The sequence below is a fragment of the Procambarus clarkii genome, chromosome 24 (assembly GCF_040958095.1).
Source record: "Procambarus clarkii isolate CNS0578487 chromosome 24, FALCON_Pclarkii_2.0, whole genome shotgun sequence".
In the NCBI taxonomy this organism is placed as follows: domain Eukaryota; kingdom Metazoa; phylum Arthropoda; class Malacostraca; order Decapoda; family Cambaridae; genus Procambarus; species Procambarus clarkii.
Genome location: NC_091173.1, coordinates 34288747 through 34304397, shown reverse-complemented (window position 1 = coordinate 34304397; position 15651 = coordinate 34288747). Strand labels below are relative to the sequence as shown.

The window sequence follows — 15651 nt, the reverse complement described above, 5'->3', positions numbered from 1 at the left end:
AAACGTCATGTTAAACGCCCTACACGATTTGATGATTAATTGTGTTCCTATGTAATGCAAAGTATTTACTTATTATGCTAAATTAAATTTAATATTGTTTGAATAACGCAGATATCTCATTCAATATTTTGTAACCTTGTATTACAGTTTCTTTCATGTTTGTTTAACATTGCATTTGTATTTTTAACATTGAAATCCTGTGTGGTAAAGATTAAGTTGTTTAAATTCTTTTTGTGTTTAATTAATGTTAAATGTATGCAATATCTCTTGATATGTTAATAACTTACTTTGTGTCAATAACTTTGCTTTGTGCTACAAGCATGGTAGACATCCTGTATTCATTCTTTTTAAAGAAAAGGAGGGATGTCATGTTCACAGAAAATGGTACCATCCGTTTTCTACGTGCGGCGGCTGAGACGCCAGAGAGAGAGAGAGAGAGGTAAACAAGAGCATACAGGATGCTACCCGCTTGGAAGCTACTAGTCATGTATCATCTTAAGTATTAAAGTCAGTAACCAAGCAATGGCTTTATATCAACCCTACAACCAAGACTTCCTCAGTAACACACAAACACCACACTCACCACAGAGGGTATGTCGACAATTAAAATCACCCAGCAGGAGAACAGGCTCCAGCAAGGAGTCCAGAAAGTGTTTAAGATCAGGAAGAGAAAGCGGGACATTAGGGGGGAGGTAAATGGAACAAACCATTTATCATTTATGCACAAAGTCACGTGCAGCAGAACATTGGAGAGGCGACAGAAAGAGTAGTGGGATGAAGGAGATATCAGAACGATTCAAGAGAGCAGAAAAGGAAAGGGCTCCAGCAAAAGTAAGGGGGGGGGAAGAGAGAAAGGAAAGCCACGGAAGCGACCAGGACGAGCACCAAGCATCGGCTCTTGGAGACAGACACAAAGGGGCGAAAACTGTGAAATCAGAAGTTGGAGTTCATGGAAATTTGCGGAATGTCCGTGAATATTCTACTGAAGAATAGACATCGACATGAAGAGAAAGGACAGCAACAGAGGACAATGAAGAAATAAAGGTGAAAAAGGAACACAGCACGTTAAAGAAGCGCAGGATCAGGATCAGGATTGGCGAAGTCAGGGTTAGGAGGCATGGGTAAACTGAGTAAGGATGGAGGGAAGTGAGTGGGAGGACTGACCAGAGGCGAACGAGCAGGGTCTGGAGGAGGAGGAGGAAGAGCAAGGGACAACCAAGGGTCAAGGACAGCAGCAGGAGGGGCAGAAACCAGGAAGTGCACCTCAGCAATGGCAGCAACCGAGAGGGAAGCGGGGGGCCAAAGAAAGCCTCCATAGCAGGAACAGGGGGCACATCCACCGAAACAGGAGGGGATGGAGCGAGAGAGTCAGAGGTAGGGGGCGAGGAAGAAAGCGAAGCCTTCTTACCTGCCAGGGAGGAGGAAGGCGACGAGCCAGGCTTTCGCTTCTGACTCAGAGAGACAGGCGTCCCAGCAACAACGTCCTTCGCAACAGATTCAAGCGTCTTAACAGGAGAAGAAGGAGAGCAAACAATACGATGACCACTGGGAGAGTGATGGACATTAGCCAGCACAGACAGCTGGCGTGGAGAGCTAAGAGACGGAGAAGAAGGATGGGAAGGAGGATTGGAGGGAGACAAGGAAGAAACATGATACAAAACAAACTGGGTAGAAAGAAAGGTCTAAGGCCTTATAAACGGTTGTGAGACTGAGGAAGGCGGGAAGGACGAGGAGAGGAAAAGCGCAACACGCGAGCATAAGAGACGTTAGCGTAAGGGGGGAGACAGTGAACTTGGCACCTCGCTTCAGGAAAAGACAAACGTTCCCGGTGCTTCAGGTTGAGAATGACTGCCTCAAGCTTGTAATGTATACACGTGCGGGAGAAGGTAGGGTGGGCATCGCCACAATTGAGGCAGCGAGCCTGGGAAGAACGTAGAAGTGGACTTTGACTTGGGGCTTGACCCAACCACAGAGGTGGGAGGGGAGCCGAGGGGAGTAGTCAGGAGGGTCAAAGGAGGAGCAAGGTCGGGGCCCAATGCAGCGGGGGCTGCAGAGCCCGGTCTTCCAACACAGGCCGACTTGGGGGCTTGATCGCTCACCCCAACAGCCTGAGAAGGTATAAGAGGAACATTAATTGACATACAAACGAGAAAAGACTTTCAGTCACGAATGTACCCCCACACCCACTACAGAGTCACAATTAGAGGCAGGACACCCAACAATAGGCATGTTGCCTATCTTGTCAGGGCCCCCTAGGGGTGCGTCGTGAGTATACGCCCCATAAACGTCACCTTAAGAACTGTCAGTCCATCGAGATCGTGTTCAGTGACGAAAGGAGGATTGACAATAAAAGGATCCCCCTCATTCAAGATGTCAGGTACTGCAGTTCTATGAGTGCTAGAGTATGCCTCCTCAAACACCCGGGGCGTCAAAACAAAAGAAGGCCTAAAGAAGAACCAAAACAGGCAAAAGGACGGTGGGAAATGACAATTAGGAAGGAGAAGAAGGGGGGAGAAAAACGAAACAGAAGGAAAAAGAAAAGTTGTTCAGCATAATTTGTGAGGACAGCAGCAGGAGCATAAGGCCACAAAAGGACAGAGGACTGTCCCATGGAGCATCACACCCCGGCAGTCGCCCACCAAGCCCCCTCACAGCAACAACGTGCCGGACAGGGAGAGGGGGGAGTGCCACAAGGTTTTTGACACAGTACCACACAAGAGACTAGCGAAAAAGCTGTAGATGCAGGCAGGAGTGAAAGGGAAGGTACTCCAATGGGTTCAGGGAGTACCTAAGCAACAGGTGACAATGAGTCACTCTGAGGGGTGAGGACTCAGATTGGCGAGACGTCACCAGTGGAGTCCTGCAGGGTTCAGCCCTTGGCCCCTAAACTGTTTCTGATATATATGAATGATCTCCCAGAGGGAATAGAATCGTTCCTCTCATTATTTGCTGATGATGCAAAAATTATGAGGAGGATTAAAGCAGAGAAAGATAATAGGAGGTTACAAGATGATTTAGACAGATGAGTGAATTGTCTGACAAATGGCTACTAAAGTTCAACCCGAGTTAATGCAAGGTAATGACACTAGGCAGTGGAAACAGGAGGCCAGACACGGGATTCGGAATAGGAGATGAAGTACTTCATGAAACGGACAGAGAGAAAGATCTAGGAGTTTAGGAGCAGCGATCGTCTGGGCAGGGAGTCCCCAGGTGGAGGTGTCGTGTCTGCCACCTCCACACCGTTAATCACCGTGTTATCTTCATTACTCATTGCACACGGTAATCTTGCCATCGTGGATCATGCCTGGATTCAATTTGCTTGATCTTGTGTCAAGTAGTAAGGAAGGAATTGTGTAAGACTCTGGTGGACACGTGTTCACCCATGAGGCACAAGGCAGCTTCGTGGTGTATCAGATGTTATTGCTCACATCTGATGGATGTGTTATCTCAACTATGATAACTGGTAAGTGGTGGAATCGGACAGGGCTTCCCAATGTTCGGGAGGGCCCTAATGAAATATTTGGGAAATTACAGGCCCATGCTGGACTTTGAAATTCCACCTTGCCATGTCCGCCATGTTATGCCACTCCCGCCATTCAGCACACCCGGTGTACGAGCGAGCCCCGCTCGTGGTGTGTATGGGTGTGACTCGAACTTCCAACCACGTTGTGTATGCCTGAGGCCTCCAGCCAGCTGAGGTCTCGGCAACCCCATGTGTGCGCTGCACCGCTAAATAGCCACAGGCCTTGGGCCACGCAATGGCCACACCCTAGCCACACGCCTGTGGGCCACACCCGCCACCCCGCGTGCCACCTCCTCCTGGGTGAGGCGCTTGGACCGTCTCACGCTACTCTGTGGCCACCCCTTAGGTGACGTCAAGGAGACTGTCAGTGTTGTGACGTGAGGGTGTATGTTATACACAGAAACACACATGTAGATGTATAATGATATACTTTTGTGTTGACTGACTCGAGTATGTAAACCGGTCAGTGTGGAGATTTTCCCATACAAGTGATTGTTGATCTGTCGATTTATTACATCGTTCAGAGTCAAGATTATATATATATATATATATATATATATATATATATATATATATATATATATATATATATATATATATATATATATAAGCCTATACTTGCATAAACCACAAGTGAAGATTAACAATCTTTGGACAACACCCACCAGTGGGACTCGAACCCAGAAAGCACAACTACCTTCCAGTAGCTGCCATAACTAGTACGCTTTAACCCACTACAACATCAGACCCTACAAAAGAAGTAGAGACTTCAAGATATATATACATCTCAAATATCTCCACTTCCCGAGGGCACCAGACAAGTGTGAGGTTAGCTACTGGAAGGTAGTTGTGCTTTCTGGGTTCGAGTCCCACTGGTGGGTGTTGTCCAAAGATTGTTAATCTTCACTTGTGGTTTATGCAAGTATAGGCTTATAGCATGGACACGAGTTCTCTCACATTGACAGTGGCTTGATGAAAAACGCAGACTAACCTCACACTTGTCTGGTGCCCTCGGGAAGTGGAGATATTTGAGATGTATATATATCTTGAAGTCTCTACTTCTTTTGTAGGGTCTGATGTTGTAGTGGGTTAAAGCGTACTAGTTATGCAGCTACTGGAAGGTAGTTGTGCTTTCTGGGTTCGAGTCCCACTGGTGGGTGTTGTCCAAAGATTGATATATATATATATATATATATATATATATATATATATATATATATGTATATATATATATATATATATATATATATATATATATATATATATATATATATATATATATTATTGTGAGCAAAATTGATGGTATTGCAGTCTCTCTCGGCAGATGGAATGCCAGTCACATAAAACAAAAAAAAATAGTAAAAAAATAAGGAAAAGATGTTAACTGCAAGTTGTCTTCACTGTGAGGTTACTGTAGGATAAGACAGGGAAGAAACATTTAAAAATATTTTACTTTAAAGAAAAACAAGCGTTAAACAAATTACAAAACATAAAGTAATATCCAGGCTTGGCTCTAATACAAAGTGTGCAAAACAAACAAGATGAACAATTAAATTTACGTTCTGTTAATGTGCAAATAAAATATTGTGCTAGAATACTGTGAGCCAGACTGAATAAATCTATTACCACACTGGGATGTGTCAACAGGTCTACTCAGTAGAGCACTCAGGAGTAATGTGAATCGTAGAGGGCTAGGAAGCCCTATGCACCCACGACGACGGCCGTGCAGGTGGCGTTGCTAGCTTCTTTAACTATGAACTAGCTCGTTAACTGCTTGTTTGAGATGGTATGAGCTCCCGAGGCATCGCCAGGTGCGAGGAGGGTGAAGGGCCGTGGGGTAGGTAGACTGGTGGTATTGTCTAGACGTCTGGAAAGTTGTTGTTGTTATGGCTGCAGTTCTTTAATAAACAGACGTGATATGATAGAATAGGTGATGATGGAGCAGGCCGAATCTCTTCCTAGAGATTTTACCGTGTCACAGGACTGATGTTAATTCCGGTACCAGCTGTGTTGAAATTGAAATTGAAATAAGTTTATTGAGGTAAAATACACACAAAGGGATGAGGTAGCTCAAGCTATTCTCACCCTGTTCAGTAAACCAGCTGTGTTATCCCAGAGCGCCTGCCTGGTGAGGGCAGCAAGCTGAGAGGCATTTGTCTGCACTGACGTCAAGGAGACTGTCAGTGTTGTGACGTGAGGGTGTATGTTATACACAGAATCACACACGTAGATGTATATGGATATACTTTTGTGTTGACTGACTCGAGTATGTAAACCGGTCAGTGAGGTGATTTTCCCATACAAGTGATTGTTGATCTGTCGATTTGTTATATCGTTCAGAGTCAAGATTAATGCCATGTTGCCATGTTAATTATAATATTTCAGAGGTAGGCAGATCAGTGCAGTTAGGGTTGTCAGTGGGCACCCTGAGGTCTGTATAATTATGCTTAATTTCACTAGTGATTTAATCGATTGGGATTTAATTAGCTGTCCGTTTGATATTAATTAAGAATTACTCACTGAATGCTTGAAGAAGTCAAGTGTCATGTAATTTAAGAGACTTTGAGTTATTGTTACCAAGTTGACTTGTTGTAGGAGACAAGTGTTGGTGGTTAACGTAGAGTACTATTGTTGTTTGTTGTCTGAGGGAGACAAGTGTTGGTGGTTAACGTAGAGTACTATTGTTGTTTGTTGTCTGAGGGAGACAAGTGTTGGTGGTTAACGTAGAGTACTATTGTTGTTTGTTGTCTGAGGGAGACAAGTGTTGGTGGTTAACGTAGAGTACTATTGTTGTTTGTTGTCTGAGGGAGACAAGTGTTGGTGGTTAACGTAGAGGACTATTGTTGTTTGTTGTCTGAGGGAGACAAGTGTTGGTGGTTAACGTAGAGTACTATTGTTGTTTGTTGTCTGAGGGAGACAAGTGTTGGTGGTTAACGTAGAGTACTATTGTTGTTTGTTGTCTGAGGGAGACAAGTGTTGGTGGTTAACGTAGAGTACTATTGTTGTTTGTTGTCTGAGGGAGACAAGTGTTGGTGGTTAACGTAGAGTACTATTGTTGTTTGTTGTCTGAGGGAGACAAGTGTTGGTGGTTAACGTAGAGTACTATTGTTGTTTGTTGTCTGAGGGAGACAAGTGTTGGTGGTTAACGTAGAGTACTATTGTTGTTTGTTGTCTGAGGGAGACAAGTGTTGGTGGTTAACGTAGAGTACTATTGTTGTTTGTTGTCTGAGGGAGACAAGTGTTGTGATTAACGTAGAGTACTATTGTTGTTTGTTGTCTGAGGGAGACAAGTGTTGGTGGTTAACGTAGAGTACTATTGTTGTTTGTTGTCTGAGGGAGACAAGTGTTGTGATTAACGTAGAAGTATTTTGTTGCTGACTGCTGTTGACAGTCAATTAACGTAATTGATCACATAATCAATTCTGTAAATGATTAAGGCAATTTATTTGATTATCGTCTCTGGAGACGAGAATAAAGTAACTTGGGGATTACTGGAGAAGTGTCCTAGAATCCCACCTTGCCTGACTTTGTTTACTGTTTACAGTGCAACTTCTTGCAGGGAGTTGCAAAGAGTGTTCACATTAGGTTGTGATAGGGGGAGTCAGTGTGGGACTACCCGCCTAGTTACGTGGGTATCTCGCCTGGAGGGCTGGAGGACCCGTATGATTGTGATTATAGTATATTTGCTCACTGGAAGGACCGGGAGATATATTGATTGCAAGCTTGTGTCATCAGTGGGCATCCTTGTTCAGTTAGTTCATTTAGTCAGCCCGAAGTGTCAGCAAGATGGAGAGTGCTGTTATTTCTTGAGGGGCTGTTGAATAGCTGTGTTGCAAGTGCCACCAGATGGACATTAACGTAACAAATCACTCACTGTTGTGTAAACTTAGTCTTGTGAATACTTGTTTTCAATATTGCGTCGTCAGTGGGCACACCTGTGTTCAGGTTAGTTCAGTACTCAGCCGCACAGCAATGGACCAGAGTCGTTGCTACTTCATGGTTGTTAAGTAGCTGTTGTTATAGTGCCACTGGATGGACAGTAACGTAACATAAACTCGATGTTGTAGTAGTTTAGTCTCTTGTTAATAAATTGTTTTGTTATAGAAAACGGTCTTTGATGTCAACCCTTCAACCATTCGTTTCCACCCATGTTCTGTTTTATACGATTGTCTAGTAACGTGATCTTTGTTTTAATGACGGCTGTTCTTGGGAAATTCGAATCCCACTTCATAGCGCCACTCTTCAATAGAAATTATCGAAGTGAGAACCCGTCGGTTACCCTTTATTAGTTTTAGCGTTTTAACTAGGAGGAATCAGCAGCTCAAGTGGACCGGTCTTCACCCTTGTGGTGGAAGCCTGGCTGTTTGCTCCCGATTTTCTATTGGGCTCAGGCTTAGAGTAGAAATATCTGCAGTTCTTAATGTTTGAAGTCCACCTCCTAAGGGAGGTAAGCGTAGAAAAAAATCTCACTGTCAGGTTCATGTGAGTGAATTCTCTCTCACTCTTAGCAGCACTAAAAAGAATAACTTGTAAAGAGCTAAGAAATGGGTGGTATCTCATCAGGCCAGTAGTCTTTATCAAGGACACACATTTCACTTAGCAGTGATTTATACACATTATGAGGTTGAGAAGGTTGAGAGCCTTTCATGGATATTGTCGTGCACACACCGTGCTGCACATTGTTCACAAGACTAGTAAGTAACTGTTCATAATTAAAGTAGACAATTTTCTTGTTGCTTGTTATGGTAATTCCTCCAAACTTCGCCTTTTCATTTGCGTTATGATCTTCTAAAGTTCTAGTGCCCGGTTTCTCTTTTAGTCCATGCAATGACCTTACGTTCCGGTGAATCAGTTTGTCTACATACAATCCAAGTAGTGTGTTTCTGTAGACACACTGAGAGTAAACCACGTTCATCCAACGTGTCATACATTACAGCTAAATCCAATATAAACTGTTCTGAAGTTAGCTTCTCCAACAGACCTTTATAGGTTTTCTATCACGTCCTAATCTTGCTTCACCTTTCACTGCTCTTTAAAAATGAAAACATTATATCTATCTCCTGTGCGTTATTCTTCTTAAACCTCATTTTTTATGCAAAAATGGAGTCAACATTGTTTGCTTAGAAGCCATGATGGAGTTGTTTGTGAGAAAAAAATGCTTCTGTATTAAAGAAAAATCAAGGGACGACCAGCCACCACCAGGGACCACCAGCCACCACCAGGGACCAGCAGCGACAACCTGGGACCACCTGCCATCGCTAGTATCTACCAGCCATCACCAGGGACCACCAGCCACCACCAGGAACCACCAGTCACCACCAGGGAGCATCAGCCACCACCAGGGACCACCTGCCACCACCAGGGAGCATCAGCCACCACCAGGGAGCATCAGCCACCACCAGGGAGCATCAGCCACCACCAGGGAGCATCAGCCACCACCAGCTTCGACCTGCCACCACCAGAGTGCACCAGTTACCACCAGGGACCACCAGCCACCACCAGGGACCACCAGCCACCACCAGGGACCACCAGCCACCACCAGAGACCACCAGCCACCACCAGCGACCACTAGCCACCACCTAGGACTACCTGCCAATTCCAGGGAACACTAGCCATCACCAGGGACACCCAGCCACCAACAAGGACCACCAGCCACCACCAGGGACCTCCTGCCACCACTAGGAATCACCAGCCACTACTAGGGACCACCTACCACCACCAGGGACCACCAGCCACCACCAGGGACCACCAGCCACCACCAGAGACCACCAGCCACCACCAGCGACCACAAGCCAACACCTTGGACTACCTGCCAATTCCAGGGACCACAAGCCACCACCTAGGACTACCTGCCAATTCCAGGGACCACCAGCCATCACCAGGGACCACCAGCCACCACCAGGGACCTCCTGCCACTACTAGGGACCACCTACCACCACCAGGGACCACCAGCCACCACCTGGGACCAGCAGCGAAAACCTGGGACCACAAGCCGCCACCAGGGAGCACCAGCCACCACCAGGGACCACCAGCCACCACCAGGGACCACCAGCCACGACCAGAGACCACCAGCCACCACCAGGGACCACCAGCTACCACCAGTGACCACCAGTGACCACCAGGGACCACCAGCCATCAAGAGGGACCACCAGCCACCACCAGAGACCACCAGCCACCACCAGGGACCACCAGCCACGACCAGAGACCACCAGCCACCACCAGGGACCACCAGCTACCACCAGTGACCACCAGTGACCACCAGGGATCGCCAGCCATCAAGAGGGACCACCAGCCACCACCAGGGACCCTTAGCCACCAATAGGGACCACTAGCAACCACCAGCGACCACCAAGTACCAACAGCCGCCACCAGGGACCACTAACCACCACCAGGGACCACCAGCCACCTCTAGGGACCACCAACCACCACCAGTGACCCTTAGCCACCAATAGGGACCACCAGCAACCACCAGCGACCACCAAGTACCAACAGCCACCACCAGGGACCACTAACCACCACCATGGACCACCAGCCACCACTAAGGACCGTCAGTCATCACCAGGGACCATCAGGGACCACTACGAAAGACTGGCCACCACCAGTGACCACCAGCCACCACCAAGGACCATCGGCCACCACGAGGTACCACCAGATACCGCCTGAGATCACCAGAGACCACGAGGGACCACCTGCTATCTCCAGGGACCACCAGTAACTCCAACCACCACCAGGTACCACCAACCACCACCAGACACACCCAGGGACCAACAGCCACCCACCAGGGACCACCAGCCACCCAGCAGGGACTACCAGCGACTACCAAGGACCACCAGCCACCATCAGCCACCACCAGGGACCACCAGCGACCACCAGTGACCACCAACCACCACTTGGGACCACCAGCCACCACCAGGGACCACCAGCCATCACCATGGACCACCAGCCACGATCAAGGACCACCAGCCACCTCCAGTGACCCTTAGCCACCACCAGGGACCACCAGCAACCACCAGCGACCACCAGGTACCAACAGCCGCCACCAGGGACCACCAACCACCACCAGGGACCACCAGCCACCTCTAGGGACCACCAGCCACCACCATGGACCACCAGCCACCACTAAAGACCATCAGTCATCACCAAGGACCGTCAGGGACCACTGCTAACGACTGGCCACCACCAGTGACCACCAGCCACCATCAGGGACCATCGGCCACTCCAGGTACCACCTGAGATCACCAGGGACCTTGAGGGACCACCTGGGACCACCTGCTACCTCCAGGGACCACCAGCCATGACCAGGGACCACCAGCCACCGCCAGTGTCCACCAGTAACTCCAACCACCACCAGGTACCACTAGCCACCACCAGGGACCACCAGCCACCACCAGGGACCACCAGCCACCAACAGGGACCACCAGCCACCACCAGGGACCACCAGCCACCACCAGGTACCACTAGCCACCACCAGGGACCACCAGCCACACCCATGGACCACCAGGAACCAACAGGGACCACCAGCCACCACGAGCCACCCACCAGGGACCATCAGCCACCACCAGGGACCACCAGCCACCACCAGCCACCCACCAGGTACCACCAGCCACCACCTGGGACCACCTACCACTACCAGGGACCACCAGCCACACCCAGGGACCACCAGCCACCCAGCAGGGGCGACCAGCGACTACCAAGGACCACCATCAGGGGCTGCCAGTCTCCACCAGGGACCATAAGCCCCGACCAGTGACCACCAGCTACCATCAGCCACCACCAGGGACCACCAGCGACCATTAGGGGCCACCAGCCACCACCAAAGATCACCAGCCACCACCAGGGACCACCAGCCACCACCAGGGACCGCCAGCCACCACCAGGGACCACCAGCCACCACCAGGGACCACCAGCCACCACCAGGGACCGCCAGCCACCACCAGGGACCGCCAGCCACCACCAGGGACCACCAGCCACCACCAACCACCACCAGGGACCACCAGCCACCACCAAGGACGACCAGCCACCACCAGGGATCGCCAGCCACCACCAGGGACCACCAGCCACCACCAGCCACCACCAGGGACCACCAGCCACCACCAGCCACCACCAGGGTCAACCAGCCACCACCAAGGACGACCAGCCACCACCAGGGACCACCAGCCACCACCAGGGACCACCAGCCACCACCAGGGACCACCAGCCACCACCAGGGACCATCAGGGACCACCAATCACCACCAGGGTCTAACAGCTACCAACAGGGACCACTAGCCATCCATCAGGGACCACCAGCCACGACCAGCAACCACCAGGGACCACCAGTCACCAATAGGAACTACTAGCCACCAGCAGGGTCCACCAGGGTTCACCAGCCACCACCAGCGACCACCATGCAGGGACCACCAAGCACCACAAGGGACCACCAGCCACCACAAGGGACCACCAGCGACCACCAGGGACCACCAGTCACCACCAGGGACCACCAGTCACCACAAGGGACCACCAGCTACCACAAGGGACCACCAGGGACCACCAGTCACCACAAGGGACCACCAGCTACCACAAGGGACCACCAGGGACCACCAGTCACCACCAGGGACCACCAGCTACCACAAGGGACCACCAGGGACCACCAGTCACCACCAGGGACCACCAGTTACCACAAGGGACCACCAGGGACCACCAGTCACCACCAGGGACCACCAGCTACCACAAGGGACCACCAGGGACCACCAGTCACCACTTTACTAATGCCAACGACACAGACGCAGAGTTGCCAACACAGTATGTCACACGAGACTAGAACCACTCCCAAAAAATCTACATTATGTAAAGTTGAGTTTCGCAGTTTTGTCGTTTAACCTGTCTAGTATTTAATACTAAAATATACTATTGTATGAATAAAGTATAACTGTCTAATGAACTACTGCTAAAGCCATGAACATTATCGCTGAATATTGGTATCCAAAGCTGTAGGTTGGCAACTTTGTCTCATACAGTTTGTGTGGCATAAATGGAGAGGAAGCGTTCACCTGCGTCGGGTATTATGTGTACACATTCCTACTACTACAACTCACTCGCTTGACTTTTTAAATATATACAATTTAAATACTATTGAATCCTTAAAACACGAATACATATCATAACATTATTAACTAATTAGTGATGTAATACTAATATTTTCCTGCCACCATCAACCATCACCCACAACCATCATCTCCCTTTCCCTTCATCCTCTCTCCCTTTCCCTTCATCCTCTCTCCCTTGCCCCTCATCCTCTCTCCCTTGCCCCTCATCCTCTCTCCCTTGCCCCTCATCCTCTCTCCCTTGCCCTTCATCCTCTCTCCCTTGCCCCTCATCCTCTCTCCCTTGCCCTTCATCCTCTCTCCCTTGCCCCTCATCCTCTCTCCCTTGCCCCTCATCCTCTCTCCCTTTCCCCTCATCCTCTCTCCCTTGCCCCTCATCCTCTCTCCCTTGCCCCTCATCCTCTCTCCCTTTCCCCTCATCCTCTCTCCCTTGCCCCTCATCCTCTCTCCTTTGCCCCTCATCCTCTCTCCCTTTCCCCTCATCCTCTCTCCCTTGCCCCTCATCCTCTCTCCCTTGCCCCTCATCCTCTCTCCCTTGCCCCTCATCCTCTCTCCCTTGCCTCTCATCCTCTCTCCCTTGCCCCTCATCCTCTCTCCCTTTCCCCTCATCCTCTCTCCCTTGCCCCTCATCCTCTCTCCCTTGCCCCTCATCCTCTCTCCCTTGCCCCTCATCCTCTCTCCCTTGCCCCTCATCCTCTCTCCCTTGCCCTTCATCCTCTCTCCCTTGCCTCTCATCCTCTCTCCCTTGCCCCTCATCCTCTCTCCCTTTTCCCTCATCCTCTCTCCCTTTCCCCTCATCCTCTCTCCCTTTCCCCTCATCCTCTCTCCCTTGCCCCTCATCCTCTCTCCCTTTCCCTTCATCCTCTCTCCCTTGCCCCTCATCCTCTCTCCCTTGCCCCTCATCCTCTCTCCCTTTCCCCTCATCCTCTCTCCCTTGCCCCTCATCCTCTCTCCTTTGCCCCTCATCCTCTCTCCCTTTCCCCTCATCCTCTCTCCCTTGCCCCTCATCCTCTCTCCCTTGCCCCTCATCTTCTCTCCCTTGCCCCTCATCCTCTCTCCCTTTCCCCTCATCCTCTCTCCCTTGCCCCTCCTCCTCTCCCCCTTGCCCCTCATCCTCTCTCCCTTTCCCCTCATCCTCTCTCCCTTGCCCCTCATCCTCTCCCCCTTGCCCCTCATCCTCTCTCCCTTGCCCCTCATCCTCTCTCCCTTGCCCCTCATCCTCTCCCCCTTGCCCCTCATCCTCTCTCCCTTGCCTCTCATCCTCTCCCCCTTGCCCCTCATCCTCTCTCCCTTGCCCCTCATCCTCTCCCCTTGCCCCTCATCCTCTCTCCCTTGCCCCTCATCCTCTCCCCCTTGCCCCTCATCCTCTCCCACTTGCCCCTCATCCTCTCCTCTTGCCCCTCATCCTCTCCCCCTTGCCCCTCATCCTCTCCCCTTGCCCTTCATCCTCTCCCCCTTGCCCCTCATCCTCTCCCCCTTGCCCCTCATCCTCTCCCCCTTGCCCCTCATCCTCTCCCCTTGCCCCTCATCCTCTCCCCCTTGCCCCTCATCCTCTCCCCCTTGCCCCTCATCCTCTCTCCCTTGCCCCTCATCCTCTCTCCCTTTCCCCTCATCCTCTCCCCCTTGCCCCTCATCCTCTCCCCCTTGTCCCTCATCCTCTCCCACTTGCCCCTCATCCTCTCCTCTTGCCCCTCATCCTCTCCCCCTTGCCCCTCATCCTCTCCCCTTGCCCCTCATCCTCTCCCCCTTGCCCCTCATCCTCTCCCCCTTGCCCCTCATCCTCTCTCCCTTGCCCCTCATCCTCTCTCCCTTTCCCCTCATCCTCTCCCCCTTGCCCCTCATCCTCTCCCCCTTGCCCCTCATCCTCTCCCACTTGCCCCTCATCCTCTCCTCTTGCCCCTCATCCTCTCCCCCTTGCCCCTCATCCTCTCCCCTTGCCCCTCATCCTCTCCCCCTTGCCCCTCATCCTCTCCCCCTTGCCCCTCATCCTCTCTCCCTTGCCCCTCATCCTCTCCCCCTTGCCCCTCATCCTCTCCCCCTTGCCCCTCATCCTCTCCCCCTTGTCCCTCATCCTCTCCCCCTTGCCCCTCATCCTCTCCCCCTTGCCCCTCATCCTCTCTCCCTTGCCCCTCATCCTCTCCCCCTTGTCCCTCATCCTCTCCCCCTTGCCCCTCATCCTCTCCCCCTTGCCCCTCATCCTCTCCCCCTTGCCCTCATCCTCTCCCCCTTGCCCCTCATCCTCTCCCCCTTGCCCCTCATCCTCTCCCCCTTGCCCCTCATCCTCTCTCCCTTGCCCCTCATCCTCTCTCCCTTGTCCCTCATCCTCTCCCCCTTGCCCCTCATCCTCTCCCCCTTGCCCCTCATCCTCTCTCCCTTGCCCCTCATCCTCTCCCCCTTGCCCCTCATCCTCTCCCCCTTGCCCCTCATCCTCTCCCCCTTGCCCCTCATCCTCTCCCCCTTGCCCCTCATCCTCTCCCCCTTGCCCCTCATCCTCTCTCCCTTGCCCCTCATCCTCTCCCCCTTGCCCCTCATCCTCTCCCCCTTGCCCCTCATCCTCTCCCCCTTGCCCCTCATCCTCTCCCCCTTGCCCTTCATCCTCTCCCCCTTGCCCCCCATCCTCTCCCCCTTGCCCCTCATCCTCTCCCCCTTGCCCCTCATCCTCTCCCCCTTGCCCCTCATCCTCTCCCCCTTGCCCCTCATCCTCTCCCCCTTGCCCCTCATCCTCTCCCCCTTGCCCCTCATCCTCTCCCCCTTGCCCCCATTCCATCATTCACTTACAGAGGTGCCGGAGCGACGCTGTGGCCAGCTCCAGCAGCACTGTATCACAGACTGAGTGCTCTACTTCCCAGCCTCGCTTCATTAACAGCGGTGACGCCCACCCTCCTTTCTCCCGCGCATACATACACTACACATTTGAGGAAGTCTTTCTCATTTTAAAATATCGCGATCAGGTTTCCTTCCCTGCAGGAAGACTCCAGCTCCAGCACCTTAACTCTTTCTTTGACATGCTGGTGGTGCGTCACACATCTCCTCCTCACCTTAGACC

General features: G+C 51.3%; 1 long non-coding RNA gene across 1 annotated transcript in view; it reads right to left on the bottom strand.

Annotated features, from left to right (window-relative positions):
• Nucleotides 1-4956: 4956 nt before the first annotated feature.
• LOC138368121 (uncharacterized) overlaps nt 4957-15651 on the bottom strand; it is a 16099-nt gene continuing 5404 nt past the window's right edge. Inside the window, exon 3 of the long non-coding RNA XR_011229490.1 lies at nt 4957-5528. This is a non-coding gene — a long non-coding RNA (uncharacterized lncRNA). The remainder of the gene's footprint in view (nt 5529-15651) is intronic.